Raw genomic sequence first — 18,291 nt, forward strand, 5'->3', positions numbered from 1 at the left:
TTTGGCTTTTTCCTGAAGCAAGCCCTGCTCCCAGGTTTTGGAAGATGGCTGAATTTTTGTCTTAGATGACTGTTATCACGGGGATTCTTCTAAACAGGATCAGGTGGACATGGAGCAGATTTGAGTATGTGTGTGTGTGTGTGTGTGTGTGTGTGTGTGTGTGTGTGCATGTGCCTAACATTTAGTATGTGGGTGTTTTCTGCTAGTCCTGTCTCATATTATTTCACAAGCCCCTCAAAAGTCTGCTGGTAACCTACGCTTTTGGTACATGAGGAAACGGAGTCTCCGCTAAGTGGCTTTGAGAGCAGACTGTTGACAGTTGGAATCCAGGACTCAGTGGGCTTCTCTGCAGTTTGGTGCTCCATCTAGTGCACTCAGGGGCTCTCCGTGCTCCCACACTTCCTCCCAGCTGCACCAGCCTAGCACTGTGGGATAGCATTCTGCCTCCTGGTTTATGATGGGGAAACGGATGTAGAAAAAAGACCCAAGGACGGCATCCAGGTGGGTCCTTGGTGTTCACAAGGGCTGAGGTTGGGAGCTCTGGACAAGAAAGCCCACGAATCAAGTACCCACTGCGTGTTTGGCACAGGTGTGTGGCCGTGTTAGATGTTCGCACGTGTAATTGGGCAAGGCAGTGGCTACATGTCTGGCTGTAACTAATTAGTTGTCCACTTGTAACCTAAGCATTTGGTGGAACACACTGTGTAAACTAAGTTGTTCACTATAGCAGGAGTCATTTTATACATCAAGGCCTTTACTATCAAAACCCAAAAGTTTCACCTTATGTATACAGAGGTTTCTCTTCTAGCTCAGGTCGGCTTTCTCTCTTCCATGGGGTTGCTTGAAGGCTGATGTAAATTGACTGTGGGTGACCTCAATTCAGATGGCTAATCACCCCAGATTAAAATTAAATGGCCTCCCCCCATTTATTCAAATAGACCCAAATGAAAAAATGATCCTGGTCAGATTTGGGGTGGGAATGAAGATGGGGTGAGCATAAGGGTCCTTTTAGGCACTGCTGATGGAAGTGTGGACAGGGAAGCCTTTTGTGGGAGGCAGTTGGCCTTTATAGAATAAATACACAACGAACTGTATGCCCGAGACCTCACTTCAGAATTTCACCTAGGAAAATCACTGGAAGAGAAACATAAGAGAATGCATAGATGCTTTACCATTGCTTATGATGAAGAAATATGGGGAATATCTGAAATGATTAGTGATAGAAAATAGGTTGACCAGCAGCATGACTACAGATTGGTACATCCAGTCTACGCCGTTAGTGTGCCACAGATGCGTGCAGTGTGCGGAGGCGCGCGTGTTTGTTGAGATGTACGAACAGGGAAAATGTCTGGAAGGATATATAACAAATCCGTATTTTTAAAACTTGTTTTGACCACGATCCCCAGCGTGAAACACATTTTACATTTGTGACCCCAGTAGATGATGAAACAATAGTTTTATTAACAATACTTGCTTTTCTCTATGCGATGCATTCTGCTATATTTATTTTTCTTTTCTTTATCATACAATCTTATCCTTCTCTATACTGTCCTACTTCATTCCACTTCTACCCCTCTTCTTTTCTCGTTTCTTGTTTCATTTTTTTAAGATGCTGGTTGTGACCCTTTAAGTTGATTTCATGATCTCCGGATAGAGTTTGAAAGCCACAGTTTGAAAGACCTCACTCTAGAATGTTAACAGTGGTTATCTCTGGCAGGTGGGATTATGGATAGCTTTTTTTTTTTTTTTTTTTTTTTTTAGAAGTGCGGGGTCTTTTTTGCTTGTTACTTTGGTAATACAAAGGCTAATGAACATTTTTAAATGACATAATGATTCTATTTAAAAACAAATTGACACCCTGCAACTTTTTAGGAATGTACTGATTGTATAAAATAAGGTGCTTACTTGACTCCATAATTATCAGGCTTTCAAAGTGTTCTGGGAACCTTAAAGAACATTATGGCAGGGAAAAATCTATCCATTGAGACACATCATTGAAATAATAGAATAACAAGAAAAGGAAACATCACCTTACCTCTTTAAACTCCAAAGATCACCAAGCATCCCTACTTACTGCTTTACTCCAGTGATATTGCATCAGTTCTCTGGAATTTATATGTGTTTCTGTTCTAGATTGTATTTTTCCATGCTCATTCCCCACTTTAAAGAAAAAAAGAAAAGAAAGTAAATTCATCAGAGTACTTTCTGGCCAGATTATCTTGGCTTACGGTACTGTCAAGGTTAGCCTCCTTTAAAGCTAAAGATGATTTTAAATGGAAGGTAATCATTAAGAACTTAGAGCAGGAAGCAGAAGCTTCTCCATGGCTTCCTGCTCTCAGCACACAGCTGGAAAGGAGCGCCACCCCCCTCAGGCCCACAGAAGCAAAGGCGATGGCATGTGAAGTCAGCCTTCCCTGACTTCTTTGGAAAAACCATTGATGGACAAGTCGGGCAGAAATTTCTGCAGAAAGTTCTGTTTGTATAGAGTCCAAGTAAATCTTGGCACATGTGCCAACTGCAGAGATGGGGGAGGGTGATCTGTTGGGTCGAGGCTGGGTAGAGGCTGGCTGCCATTCTCAGGGTAGGGACATCGAGAGAGATGCTCCCTGTCCTTGAAAGGAATTAATGATAGGAAATCTCAGAAAATCATGGGGGCTGCTTTCCAAGATGTACTAATTTAGTTACTGTTGTTTCAGATTTTTTGCTGAGAGTAATCTGACAGTGTTGAAAATGTTGTCTGGAGCCTTAACCTTCTGCTTAGGGAGAAGGCTAAATTCATTATATCTTTCAAACATTGTGAATAACATGTCAAAGTTGTTCACATGCTCATTTATTTACTATCCAATAATCATCCATTCGTGGGGCTTTTGGTTCATTCATTCATCCTTTCACCCATCCACTCATCCAGGCATCCACTTACGTGGTGTTTCTTGATGAGACGCATTGTGTTGAGGGGCACGTGGCAATCGCTGGGGTAGGGGGGAGCTCCAAAAGGAGGAAGACTAGTTGTTGTCGAGTTGCACAGTCTGCTGGGGCAGGTAGACCCACAAACAACTAATTACCACACAGTGCAGGCAGTGCTCCTGGAGGGGCCAACCTGGCTTGAGTCATGCAAAAGTCAGTCTCCCCTTCAGGCCTAGAATCACGGAATGTTAGTCTGAAAGAAGCCTTAGAAAAACTGAATGGCACAATGCTTTCCAGACTTTATCCACAGATTGCTGGGGTGCCATCACAGGGAGTGGAGGTGGGAGGAGGAGGGAGGAGTGATGGGGAAGCCGAACAGATGGGGTTTAGCTTCCTGAAGAACCAGAGCAGGTGCCTTTGCATCTGCTTCATATACTGAGGTTCCTTGTGGAGTATCATTGTCTGCTTATCAATGTCTGCTTCCTGACATTTACAAAGCACTGGGCCTGTCCGCCATCTTTTCCTGCTTCTTTAGTTTAAACATCGAGGACCCAGTAGGGGACCCAATTTGCCCAAGGTTGTAAAATTGGTTAGTTAAACATCCAGGAATAAGATCTGGTCTTCCAATTTATGCAGAAATTACCTCTGTCTCCATGAACATTTGCTGTGTAATAAATGACCACAAAACAAAGGGGCTTAGAACACATAGTGTTTAGCCCACAGTTCTGAATTGGCAATTTGGGCTGGAGCCAGCCGAGTGGTTCTTGTGATGTCAGCCAGGCTCGCTCATGTTGGTGATGAGTTGCTGGTCAGCTGGCAAGTCACCTGAGAACGAGCTGGGCTAAGATGGCCTCACATCTGAGGGGTGGCTGGGTGATGCTGAGCTAATCAGGTAACTGATTCTAGAATCTCTCATCATCTGCAGGATTCCAGCAGAACATGGGGGTGCACATGCCCTCTTGAGGGCTAGGCTTGGAGCTGGTGAAAGCAAATCATAAGACCAATTCAGACTCAGGAGGCAGAGAAAGAGACTCGACTCTACTTTTTTTTTTTTAAATGTGTTTGAGAGAGAGAGAGACAGAGTATGAGTGGGGGGGGGGCAGCGAGAGAGGGAGACACAGAAACTGAAGCAGGCTCTAGGCTCCGAGCTGTCAGCACAGAGCCTGATGTGGGGCTTGAACCCATGAACTATGAGATCATGACCTGAGCCAAAGTCAGATGCTTAACTGACTGAGACTCAACTTCTTGACTAGAGAACTGCCAGGGGTATGAATCCAGGAAGGGAAGTTATTGCCCTTTTTGCTGTCCACCTACCACAAGAACACTGAGTGATTACCCTGTCTTCTCTTCTTGATTTGGGCATTGGAAAAGTAGGTGTTTGAAACTGCTATCTCATTCCAAGGCCATCTTTTTAAGAAGGCTGTAGCCATGACTCTTTCTGTATACCATGAGATCTCTCAGCACTTGACTTTTCAAATTCTTTGTGTTTGAGACAGATGATATTTACTGTTTGTGGTAAGGGACACTGTGCCTTAAGAACATCCCTCCTTTACTCCTAGTTATAGTCTTTTCATCAGTAGCCCTTTCCATGAAAAGGACCCTTCAGTTCTTGATCATCCTAATTATTTTAGATGCCTCAGAGGGATGAATTCATTCTCACCGTTTCCACAAACACTTATGGAGTGACTTCTGTGAATCAGACACTTGACTAGATATTGAGGGTAGAAATATGTCTAAGATGAGTGCCTACTTCAGGTAACTCACAGTCTGGAAAGAAAAGAAGAAAGGTAAACAGATTATTACAGTGAAAAGGCTGGAAATTGATTTCTTTTCAGTGGTCATTATTAGCTTTGTAATCAGAGGTTACAGTGACATGGTCATCTAAATGGATGCAGAAAAAGCATTCAACATTGGGCTGCCCAGGTGGCTCAGTCAGTTAACCATCTGACTCTTGATTTCGGCTCAGGTCATGATCTCACAGCATGGAACCTGCTTGGAGTCTCTCCTTCCCCTTGTCTCTCCCCATCCCCCACTTGCGCTCCCTCTCGCTCTCTGTCTCTCAAAATAAATAAACAAACTTAAAAAAAGAAGCATTCAACCAAATTCAGCACTTTTTCATGCAAAAGCACTTAAACTAGGAACAGAAGGGAATGTTCTCAACCTGATAAAGGATGTCTATGGAAAACTATAGCTGACATCATACTTAGTAGTGAAAAATTGAATGCTAAGATGCTAAATTGAATGCTGAGAGTGCTAAAAATGCCCCCTAAGATGAGAAACAAGACAGAGCTGTCCATTCTTGCCGTTTCTATTTAACATCATAGTGGAGATTCTAGCCAAAGCAGTTTAGGAAGAAAAAAAAAAAAGCATTCAGACTGGAAAGGGAGAAGTAAAAGTATCTCTATTCACAGGTGACGTGATCTTGTGTATAGAAATTCATAAGGAATCCTTACACAAAAACTGTTAGAATTCATACATGAATTTAGCGAGCTTTGAGGATACAAGATCAATATACAAAAATATAGTTGTATTCCATATATTAGCAAGGAATACTAAAAAAGGAAAAGAAAGTAAGAACAATTCTTCTTATAATAGCATCAAAAAGTTTAAGGTACTTAGGAATCAATTTTACAAAAGTACAACACTTCTTTTTTTTTAATTTTTTTATGTCTTTTATTTATTTTTGAGAGACAGAGAGAGACAGTGCTAGCAGGGGAGGATCAGAGAGAGAGGGAGACACAGAATCCGAAGCAGGCTCCAGGCTCTGAGCTAGCTGTCAGCACAGAGGGGCTCAAACCCACGAACCATGAGATCATGACCTGAGCCAAAGCTGGCCACTTAACTGACTGAGCCACCCAGGTGCCCCAAAAGTACACCACTTCTATACTGAAAATTATGAAACATCATTGAAAGAGGACAAAGAAGACTTAAATAAATGGAGAGACATTTCATGTTCTTGGGTCAGGAGACTTAATATGTTAAGTTGGCAATCTTCCCCAAATTAATATACAGGTTCAGTTCAATCCATATCTCCCAGCTAACTTTGTTGCAGAAATTGACAAGCTGATTCAAAAATCATAGGGAAATATAGAGGACCCCAAAGAGCCAAAATGATCTTGAAAAAGAAGAACAAAGTTGGAGGACTCACACTTCCCAGTTTCAAAACTTGGTGTAAACTACGGTAATCAAGACAGTGTGGTAGGGGCATAAGGATAGAGAAATAGATCAATGGAATAGAATTGAGAATCCAGAAACAAACCCTTGCATTTATGGTCAATTGATTGTTTTTAAAAAGATTTCATTTTTAAGTAGTATCTGCACCCAATGTGGGGTTCGAATCTACAACCCTGAGATCAAGAGTCACACGTTCTACTGACTGAGCCAGCCAGGTGCCCCTGGTCAATTGATTTTTGACAGGGTGCTAAGACAGTTCAATAGGGGAAGCTATTATCTTTTCAACACATGGTTCTGGGACAACTGAACATCCATATGCAAAAGAATGAGGTTGGAGTTAAAGCTATAAAACTCTCAGAAGAAAACACAGGAGTAAATCTTGATGACCTTGAATTAGACAGGGATTTCTTAGATATGATACTAAAAGCACAAGTGACAAAAGAAAAAGATAGATAGGACCTCATCAAAATGAAAACCTTTTGTCCTTCACAGGATACCATCAAAGTGAAGTCAGTCCCCAAAATGGGAGAAAACATTTGCAGGTCATGTATCTGAGAAGGGACTTTGTTTTTTTAGGGCTGCTGTAACTTACCTGTTGCAAACTGGTGGCTTTAGACAACAGGAATTGATTCTTTCACAGCTCAGGTGGCTGGAAGTCCCAAGTCTTGGGGTCGGTAGAGCTATCCTCCCTCTGAAATCTCTTAAGGAAGAATCCTCCCTTGCGTCTCTTCTGGCTTCTTGTAGATGCATGATTCCATTCTGTCTCCATCTTCACATGGCACTCTCCTCTCTGTGTCTCCTGGTGTCCCTGTGTCTTTATGTGGCCTTCTTCTAAGGAGAGCAGTCATTGGAGTGAGGGCTTACCCTCATCCAGTATGACCTCATCTTTACTTGACTCCATCTGCAAAGAACCTGTTTCCAAGTAAGTTTCCCTTCATAGGTACTGGAGGTTAGGACCTCAGCGTATTTTGGGGAGGAGGGACATGATTCTACCCACAACAGACTTCTATCCAGAATTATAGAAAAAAAACCCATAACTCAACAATAAAGAGACTACCTAATTTTTAAAGTTAGGCAAAGGATTTGAATAGATGTTTCTCCAAAGAAGACATGAAAGTGAGCATAAGCACGCCAAAAGATGCTCAACATCATTAATTGTCTGGAAAGAACAATTTGGAACCACAGTGAGGTATCACTCCCGTTAGGATGGCTAAAATAAAAAAAGCCAGCAGTGGCAAGTGTTGCTGAGAATGTAGAAAAACTGGAATCCTTATACATTGCTGGCAGGAAGGACAAATGGCATAGCAGTTTTGGAGAAGACTTTGGCAGTTCCTCGATATGTTAAACACAGAGTTACCGTATGTGCCAGGATTTGTATTCCTAAGTATATACCCGAGAGAATTTAAGACTTATGTTTCAACAAAACATGTACGTGAATGATCGCTGCAGTATTATTCATAGTAGTCAAAAGATCAAAATAGCCTGTATGTCTGTCTACCGATAAATGGGTAAAGAAAAAATGTGTATCCACGCAGCGGACTATTCCTTGGCAATAAAAAGTGGCACAAGGCGATACCAATGATTCATATATGCTACAGCACGGATAGACCTTGAAAACATTATGCTGAGAGAAGCCAGTCTTACAGGGACACACGTTGTATGATCCCGAAGATGCGAAGTGTCCAGAAGAGGCCAACTTAACTGAGACAGACAGCAGGTCAGTGGTTACCTGGTGCTGGGGTTGGGGGTCAGGGATTAGATGACAGCTAATGAGTATGGAGTTCCTTTTAGGAGGGATGAAAATGTCCTAAAATTAGATGGTGATGGTTACACAGCTCCATGAATATGCTTAAAAAGTATCAAATTGTGTATTTTAAAGTGTGAATTTTGTTGTATGTGAATTATATCTCAACTGAGCTGTTAGAACATAAGGTGAGGTCTTCTGCCAGGAGTAGGGGATGTTAGTGGACTAGAGAAAAATGGTAATGATGTGGAGCCCTCACTCAAAAGAATGGGGGAGAGAGCTGAATTTGTTAGGCTAGCTGCCAGCACAGACAGCTCCCAACTTTCAGTGACTGAGCTCAATAAAAGGTGTTTTACTCTTTCCCACACCTGTCTGCTTCTGGTCAGGCCAAGTGTGCTCAGTGGCTCGCCTCCAAATGGTGACTCAGGGACCCAGGTTTTTTTCATCTTTTGTCTCTGCCCTCTTTTAGCTCTTTGGTGCCCCCCATTCAGCCACCAGATGGGCAAACAGAGCGGAGAACGTTTTTATGGTCCAGGCCTGGAAGTGACGCTTCACCTGCACTCATGTTGTTTGGGCCAGAACTCAGTCACACGAGCACACCTTGCGGGGGGGGGGGGCGGTTTGGTCCATGCAGTCTACTCGGGTATCCCAAGAAGAAAAGGAAAACGGGATTGCCGGCTCACCAGCCTCCGTTACAAGGACTGCAGGCTCAGAGCCCAGTGAGATGTGGGATGTGTTTATGGTCACTGCTGAGAGCAGGGTCGGGTCGTTTTCTCCTGCTGTTCTCAGCAGAATAGTCCCAGATGGAAAGTACGGCCAGGGGGCACATCCCTGCTGGTAGGGGTGGCAGAGTGTCCATTAGTAATGCTTGAGGAGGGAACTAAAGATCAGGGCCACCTTGACCATTTTAGCTTCTCACCTGTGGGATGACAAATGGAGCCGTGCCGTCCACATTGTCATTAAAAGAGGAGCAAGACACAAATGTGGTAAATGAGCTGTTTCTTTGCACTGGGATGTGGAATGAATAAAAATAAGAATTCATCCTCTTTACAGTTGTGCTTTAAATAGAAATCTGCCCCAGGCCCTTCTTGATCTTTTCTTCTTGGCGTCCTGTCTCCCAGTGTCCTTCATTCCCAGTCCCATCTGCTTCCTTTGTGGCCAAGGGGCCTGAGTTCTCCTCGGGATCAGCTCGCTTGAGCGGATACCTCCAACTGAAGCTTCCTCCCCAGAGCACCTTTTTCATAAGGTGTCAGGGCTGACTTGAAAAGTGCCGCTGTTTTCGTGACATTTCTGTAGCGATTGTACCTGCGCTTCTAGTCAACTGCTGCCTGTCTTTCTGAGACACTGTGTCCGGCCGCTGATGCTGTAGTGACAGTTGCCTCACTGGCTTGTCCTTGTTTTCGGAGGCACCTGTCTCTTGGTGGAATGCAGGGTGTTTAATGAGCATTGTTTATGGAGAGTGTGACATGAAACCCCACAGCCTCTTCCTTCTGGCATTACCCTCTGAGGCCTTTGCCGAAAGGCATGAAAGGCTGGGATCTTGATGACAGTTGGCCTGAAGGGGGGGGGGGGCAGGGCCGGATAGAAGTGACTCTATTGAGGGTGGGCCCTCAGAGAAGATGGTCAGTAGTCCAAATAGCAATGCCCCTGGTGTGGGGTGATGGCGGGTGGGAGCTGGGCTGGTGGCAGTGGGCAAGGGTCTTAATGCACTGTTGGTGCATGGAAGAAGTTTCCCATCAGTTGTTGGGTCTGCCTGTCTTGTTCTCCCCTAATCCACCCTCCACACTCCTGCAGTGTGAATCTTGCAAGGCAAAAATCTAATGGCATCATTCCCTAGTTCACATTCTTCTGTGGCTTCTTATTGCTCTTCGGAGAACATTGGAGGGAACCAATTTTTAAGAGCATATGAAGCTGGTCCCAGCCTCTTTCCTGCCTCATCTCTCTGTCAGCCTCCCTAAAATCATTGCTGTGGCCCCTGTTCTGAGAGTCTTCCAGTTGCTGTCTATGCCATGCTCTCTAGCTCCTGCAGCTTCCTCCGGTCCTGCCCTTGATGGCCCTTTCTCCTGGCAGCCTTCCCGACTCACCCCATTAGCCTCTCTGAGCAAGTCGTCACAGTGCTCTGTCTTCCTCTTCATGGCAGTTCTCTCTCTCTTGTAATTACTTGTTTGTTTTTGTGCTCCTCCACTAAGCTGAAAACTTCATAGGATCGAGGACCACATCTTGTTCCTTATTTTACTCCCAATCGTATTAGTCAGGGTAAGCTAATGTCTGTAACAAAGAACCCCAAACATCTAAGTGACTAAATACAAGTTTTATTTCTTACCCACATGGCAGTTCGATGTGGGCACTCGATGGACCGCCTTCCACATGGTTAGTCAGAGATCCAGGCTTCTTAAGTGTTGGAGCTTTCTCATCCCCAGCGACTCTTGTCTCTTCCTAAGTCTGCAAATGGGAGAGGAAGGAAATGGGGGTCATATAGGAGGGTTTCTATGGGCCATCCCTGGAGGTTGTGTACTTCTGCCCATATTCCATTGGCCAGAACTCAGTCACATGAACACACATAATTGCAGAGGATGCCGGGAAATGTTATCTAGGCTCGGTGAGCAAGCAGCTGGTCTTTGCCACACCAGTTCTTGCCTGGCACATGGGAGGAAGTGAGTAAATATTTGTTCAGTTTGTTGACTGAGTTAACATTTTATTCTAGGCTCCATCTTGATTCTTTTTTAAAAAATTTATTTATTTATTTTGAGAGAGAGAGAGTGAGAGTGAGCAGTGAGAGAGAGGGCGAGAGAGGATCCCAAACAGACTCCATGCTCAGTTCAGAGTCCGACTCGGGGCTTGATCTCACGACCCTGAGATCACGCCTGAGCCGAAATCAGGTCAGATGCTTATGTGACTGAGCCACCCAGGGGCCCCTCCATCTTGATTCTCAACTGATTCAGCTTCATCAGTGAGGTTCTGCCCTTCAAGTCCTCTGGGTGATGAGCTTTTTCTCAATCCTAAAATTTATTTTTTTCCGGGGGCACTAAGGAGGAGGGAACAGAGGAAGGGTGAGGACTACTGCTTTGATTGTAGAGAATGCAGTGGGGTCAGTTTCCCTCCTGCCTTGCCCCGGGCCTGTGGGAGCGGTGTGCGGCAGGCCTCAGCCTGTGCCGGGCCATCTGTCCCTGTCCTGCCTGGGAGGGAGCAGGTGTGCACAGTGCTCGCCACATGGCCATTCTCCCTTCCGTGATCAGGGCACCCCTGAGGTCCTCTGATGGAAGTGTCCACCGTGCCCTGCCACAGTCCAGCCCCGTACTGTGGCAAAAACCTCATTCCTCATGTGGGAAGAAAGAGGCAAGGAAAGGGCATGGCGATAGCTACCATTTAGTTTGAAAATGAACCTCCAAAGACTCAACTTCTGGACGGGCTGGGGTATAATAACTCCTTGCCTGTGGGTGGCTTTCGAATTCTCCAAAGCACTTTCCCACACCTTATCTCACTTCATCCTCGTAACAACATGGTGAGGTAAGAAAGCCAAGGGTTATTATGTCTGCTTTACAGATGAACAAACCAAGGCTTGGCGTAACTCGTAGGACTTTCCCAGGACCACGTGGCTGCTCTTCCACTCTGTTTCTACCCCAAGCCCCTTTGCTTGAGTCTGCAAACTATTTTCCAGAAGATTCCCCCTTGGCTTTCAATTAGTGAGACTGGAAAATGCTCTGATGACTGACCTTGCCTCTCCACGCTGGCCATTTATTTTCCTGTCTAAACAAGTGGGTCTGCAAGAAGCTACCACAAAACCCTCCCCTGTGTTTATATCTCTGTGTGCCCTGGATCTGGTCCTCCCTCCGAGTACTGCTGGCGGAGAAAACCAAAGAGAGCTACGATGTTTTCCAAGCTGCAGTGCCCCATATTCTCAGTTAATTACAATAGGGTCTAGGTGGGGTTGTGCCATGGGACTCTTTTTTTATTAAAACAAAACAAACCAAGCCAAGCCCAGGGCTAGGATATTTCAATAAATGTTTATGTGTGCGCTTGCTGCCCGGTGCACCATTGCGAGGAACCCTTGATGCTCGCCCCAACCCCACTCAGATGGAGAGCCGACATTACCTCGCCCTCCTACCTAATTAAAGAAGCCTGTAGTTTCCCTAGTCTATCATAGTCTGGTTTATGGGTTTTGCCAGCACAGAGGAGGAGGGAAAAGCTAAAGGTTGGCTATGGTGTGGGAGGGTGTAGCAGCAGGGGTCAGGATGAGTTCCTTCCCTCACAAAGCCTAAAACAGAATTTCTAGCGTCAAAATGCTAACAGCACAAAGAAAGTATCCCTGGGGAATGTCAGTTGCTAACCCTCCCTCCCTCCCACCGGCTCAGGTGTTCCTGGGAAACCCACATCTTCTGGCATCATCTCCCATGCAGTTTTGTTTTTCAGAAGCAGAGCATGACTGACATCTCACAGTACCTATGTTGGTATCTGTCTTGGCAAATCCCTTTCTGTATTAAAAGATTAATGTAGTCAATCCAGAGTTGGGGGAGATTGTGGTGTTTCCTCTCCTGTCGTCTGTGTTGTTTATTGACACTATTTTTCCTGTTTTGCTTCCCCCTCACATCCCTACAAGCCATATTTTGAAGCCCCTCTCCAGTTTCTTGCTTTTCCGAATAGCAATAAGAAGCCTGAACAACTCGAATGGTATCTGCGCTTCCTCTCGTAGGGAAGATAACCCGATGTTTCCATAACAGAGAAGTTACAGGTCTTTGATGCTCTGGCCTAAGGTCCCTTGAGTGAGGTTGACATGAAGAAATGAGGCTTGGTCTGTAAGATTTTAGGAAAGGCTCTGAACGGCAAGCCCTCCCTGAGGACTACTGATCTTGTTTTGGGGGGGCATTGTGTTCCGACTGGTCAGGTAAGACTTCAAACCTGCTTCTGTTTCTACTTCCAGCAGCCAAGTGGTGTGCGTAGTTCGGATACTGTGCTGCACGATGGCCACTCACATTGAATTCTCTATGAAGACATGTTGTCGTATAACCTTTACTGCGAGCAAGCGTTTGCCTGGTGGAGCTGAGGAGCTGGCTGACCCTGGTCCGTCTTTAGTGAGCACCCGGACCTTGTAAGATGCCCTTCTCTCAGACTCCTCTGTCTTCTGTGGCAAGTCAGCCAGGCCAGGACTGGCTCGGAGAGATGGCGACAGTCTGTAGACAATGGTGCTCTCATGTGGTGAGGAGGCCACAGAGCATTTGTCTGCCCCAATCCACTGACCTGTTTATTGATTCTGCTCATAATTGGGCAACATATGCACTTCCATGAAGAATGATCAGATGATCAATAATAACGTATTGCCTGGTTCACGTCCCAGCGTTTTGCAGCTCATGGTAGATACTCAGCAAATGTTTGTAGTATTGAAATAATGTATTTGCTCAGTGTATTTCCCATTAGATTGTGAGTTCTCAGGAGTTAGGGCCCATGTGTCATTTGCCTTTATGTCCTCAACTCTCACCCCAGTGTGAGGCATGTAATGCATATTTATTGTGCTCACACAGAACACCTGTCCATCTTTCAAGGATTTTTTAGATCCCTTCTTCCAGAGCATGAGTTTTTTTTATCCTAGTATCTTAGTCCTCAGAGAAACTTCTTTCATTTGATCACCAACTCACCTCACTGTATACCCATCTGACTAGTTACAAAGTGTATTAGTCAGCACATGGCTGCCCTGACAAAACACCACAGACCAAGTGCCTTCACCAATAGAAGTTTATTTTTTATAGCTCTGAAGGCTGGAAGTCCAAGATCAAGGCCCCGGCCAATTCAGTTTCTGGTGAGAATTCTCTTCCTGGCTTGCAGGTGGCCTCCTTCTTGCTGTGTCTTTTCGTGGTGAGGGGGGAGAGAGCAAGAGTGTGAGCGAGCACGCAAGTTCTGGAGGCGTCTCTTCTAAGGACACTAATTCTGTCAGATCAGGGCCCCATCCTTATGACTTTATTTAACTCGAATTACTTCCTAAGACGCCCCATCTCCAAATACAGCCACCCTGTGGGTTAGGACATCAACACAGAAATTTTGGGGAGACACAGTGTTTCAGTCCATAACATAATGTACTTGTTACCCACTATAATACCTGGAGGTTCCTGATCAAGAAAAAAGTGATGAAAAATAAACATGAGACTTGACGATTCATGTAAATAAGCACAGTACCATGTATGAAGAGTCTGGAAGGGGTCGGGTAGCAGCACTGAAGGAAAATCTATGGTCAGTTGAACCTACTTTTACCATGCACCTACATTTTCCTTCCATTATCATTTTTATTTTATTCCGTGGGAATTTTCCTGAGCATGCCTAGTATAGAAAGGTATTCATGGGGCACCTGGGTGGCTCAGTCAGTTGGGCGGCTGACTTCAGCTCAGGTCATGATCTCATGGTCAGTGAGTTCAAACCCCATGCTGGGCTGTGTGCCAACAGCTCAGAGGCTGGAGCCTGCTTCAGATTGTGTCCCGCCTCCCTCTCTCTGCCCCTCTTCTGCGCCCTCTCTCTCCCTCTCTCTCCCTCTCTCTCCCTCTCTCTCTCTCTCTCTCTCAAGAATAAATAAAAACAAAAACAAAACAAAGAAAGGTATTCACATCTTGGAGACAGGGCAGCAATCAGAAAAAGAGGTGGAATAGTAAAGTCAGGATAAGCTGGGTTATGCTGTGACAGTAAACATCCCCCAAATCCCAGCAGCTCAATATAATGGATATTTGTTTTTCCCATGTCAACAGGGGTGCTCTGCTGGTTGTAATTAGGCCAATGGAGGCTGCATTTTGACACCGCTTCACAAAGGAGAATAGTAAATTACTCTGCCAGTTTTCACCTAGAAGTACCACGTGTCACTTTCTGCTCGTCGTTCATTGGCTAAAGGAAGTCACACGGCCACGCCCAACCTCAAAGAGGCTGAGGCGATCTTAGAAGGAGGAAGGCTCAAGTATTTGGCAAACAGCACCGATTATTACTATAATGGGGTAACAGCGAGACTTAGGCAAATGTGGATGGAACTTGAGGAAAATTTGTGGCACACATAAGTTTTATTAGTGCTTGTCTTTAAAAAAAAATTCCATTTGCAAACTAGCTCTAACAGCTGAGAATTCTGGCCTAGCAGAGTACTTGTGTGCCTAGAATGAGACTCAGAGAATGAAACCATCTTTCATTGAGATCACTGAGCTGCCTTTTAAGTGTCCATACAGTATAAATAACAGTAGCCTCAAAGAAACAATTAAAAACTCTCCAGGTGGCTTATCTCTGATCCACTGGGAAATGAAAACCCCCAAACATGCAAAAACATTATAAAAAATGGCTGTGTCTGAGGGTGGTCTCCGTGTAATGATAAAGCTTTCTCCCCATCCTTCCTGAAAGTGATACCGGCCTGATGTTAGCAACAGTATCACTGTCTGGAAAGGGGACGGCTGAATCTGATGGGATTATGTTTGAGCTGCATAAACACAGATTGAATTAAGCATGGCGAGTTGATGATGGGGCGCGTAGAAAGAGTCAGGACCTTCCGTTGAGATAATAACTAGTTCATTATCTGCCCAGATAAAGGTCGTACAGGCTTTCAGCAACAGCATGGAAAGGAGACTAGACTGACCTTTCTGACAGCAACTCGGTGCTCTGGTTTTTTTTTTCTTTATTTTTTTTAAAACAGTCCTTAGCATGCCAGCGAGTCAGGAGAGCCATGTTCCTCCTGACATCCTTCCTTGCCCTGCCTGGGGCTTCCCAGCACACAGGCCTTCACTTCCATTGGGTTTGCAGTGGCTGTCTTTGTTGTAATTACTTATAATGGAAGTTGCCTGGAAAAATCTCAAATTAGCCTATGAGCTGACGTTATTACCTTGCTTCTCCCCCATTTTACACCATCTCACGCCTCTTTCTTGCTCCTACATTTTGCCTTTGATCTCAAAAGGCAAAAATGCCATCACTTAGTCAAAGGAAACTCCCGCCTCTTGGGCGATATCTTCCAATTTTCCTTAAAAGAGCCCATTATGAATCATTCGGAAGGAGCCCGCATGCTAGGTTACCTTTGTGTGAAACGCAGAAAGCAGTGCGGTGAGGGTGGGCATCCTCACAGCTGTAAAGACAAATGATAGTTGCAGGTGACTTTCAAGACATGAAGGATACTTTGGAGTCCTAAGTTAAGCGATAGCAGGTTAAGCTTTTCCCAGGCGGTGGCGATTTTGGCTGTGTCATAAAAGTGCTATCCCAAAGCCAGAGTTTTCCAGCAAGATTTCAAGTGAATGATTTTGCCTTATTCCTTCTGCATAATCATTTCTAACATGCCATGTACGTTCTGTAATGGGTTGGCAATCCTTGGGCAATATATTTTCTTTCTACTATCTTAGAAATCTTGTCAGTAAAATGAAGACCACTAATATGGATTTCGTATGTGGCTATCATTTTTCTTTGTGCGTTACTTCAGTAACAGGAATGGGCTATGTTGAATGCCAGATCATAATGAGGCCTCCTGGCTCCAATAAATTACATTTGCTCTAGGTCGACTAGCTATGGAATGAGGTCGTGAACCCTCGATCCAAATCGCGACTGTGACAGCCTGCATCTACATACAGAACAACCTGTCCCCGGTCCTTGCTGCCCTACTGTACTTCATCACCCAGCCTGTCAGCCTCGGGGCGCAGGTTTCACAAGAGACTGACAGGAAAGATGTGTCCTGTGCTCAGTCTTCAGCCTCAGACACTAAGAGCCTTACATGTAGATTTTTTTTTTTTGAGAAGAGAATTTCATATCACCTAGGAATAATTAATAGGTTCCGTGTGAGAAATGAAGTCAGAATTCTTGAACTTAGAAATAGTGGCAAAAATAGGATGGTCATGGAAGTATATACTCAGGTAGCATAGACTAACCTGTGGCCATGTTGTGGAAGATTTTCCTCTCTCTGGCTGCCTCCCCCATGTTTATATTCACCCCAAACACAGTGCATGAAAAATGAGAACAAGTGATTTTTTTAAATCGGATAATCTCATTGTGTAAGGAGGAAGCAATTGCTCTATCCAGGAGAGATGTACATGAGAACAGTATTTTGTAATGGTATTAGCATTATCTGTGGCTTCATACTTTTGGTAATGGGATTTCGGAGGGCTGTTCGGCTGTCCCTGATTGTTACACATCTCTGTGAATTTTGTGATGCAATGAAAATGACTGATAGTAAATGTAGTTGTGGAGGTAGGGGTGTCTGCTCATGTGAAATAGTGGGAGAAATCCTGTGCACGTAATAGAAGTTTTTGAAACATGGACAAGTAGCATTTGTGTAGCTCTGTTTCAGGGACATTATGTATACTTAAATCATGTATTTATAATACATATAACATATCAAAATAACATGTAAAAAATAATTACATATCAAAATAACATATCAAGAGCACACATATGCTCTTGATATGAGCAAAGGTATTTTCTTTTGATATTACATATGTTCATATCAAGAGCATAGTTCAAAAATGTTTCTGAAGGAATTAAGGTTGAAAACAGTAATTATACTAAGTCTCAAAACTTCCTTCATCTGAATTCTTAGTGGCTCATGATACTTGATAACACTTTTTAATACTTAAAGTCTAGAGCTTGTTCAATTAAACCTGAACAGCATGTGCAGGCTTCCTTATATGGGAGTTGGAAGGTATTCATTGTCTTAATCAAGGATTGGCAAATCTTTTCTGTAAAGATTCAGATAGTAAATAATTCAAGTCTGCAGTCTATACTGTATCGGTTGCAACTATTCAGTTTTGTCACTGTAATGTGAAAGCAGCCATAGACAACATGGGAATAGGAGAGCATGGCTATATGCCAATAAAACTTTATTGATAAAGACAGATTATGGGTCAATTTGGCTTGTGGGCTGGTTTGTCGACTCCTGAATTTATCTATGAAGCTTTTTAAAAAATTGTCCACCCATTCATTTTCAGAGAGAGAAAGAGAGAGTAAGAGAGCGAGCGAGCAAGCACAGAGGAGAGGGAGAGAGAGAATCCCGAGTAGGCTCTGTGTTGTCAGCACAGAGCCCAACACAGGGTTCTATCCCACCAACGTGTGAGATCCTGACCTGAGCCAAAACCAAGAGTCGGACACTTAACTGAGTGAGGCACCCAGGCTCCCCTAACTATGAAGCTTTTTAACTATAGCGTAATTGAGTAACAATTTAGATGTGGCACCTAGTTGAATCTGTAAATATATCCATCTTTAGCATATGCGTGCCTGCACAAATGTGTGTGTGCGCACACAAGAAGGAGATGACATGTTTATGTGCCTTTTTCAGATCAGTCTAGAATCTCCATATATGTGCTCCACATTGTAAATAAATACTCTGACTCGCTGGGATTGTGGCTGCCTAATCCATCTGAGGTTTTCGCAGTGTGCTCATTGTGGTCTTTTCTCCTCTCAGGTTCATTGCATCATGATCATATGGGCTGCTTAATTAATACTCTTTCGTGGTGATGATGCTATTCACATGGACTTTTTTTTTT

This window comes from Suricata suricatta, chromosome X, assembly GCF_006229205.1.
Source record: "Suricata suricatta isolate VVHF042 chromosome X, meerkat_22Aug2017_6uvM2_HiC, whole genome shotgun sequence".
Classification (NCBI taxonomy): domain Eukaryota; kingdom Metazoa; phylum Chordata; class Mammalia; order Carnivora; family Herpestidae; genus Suricata; species Suricata suricatta.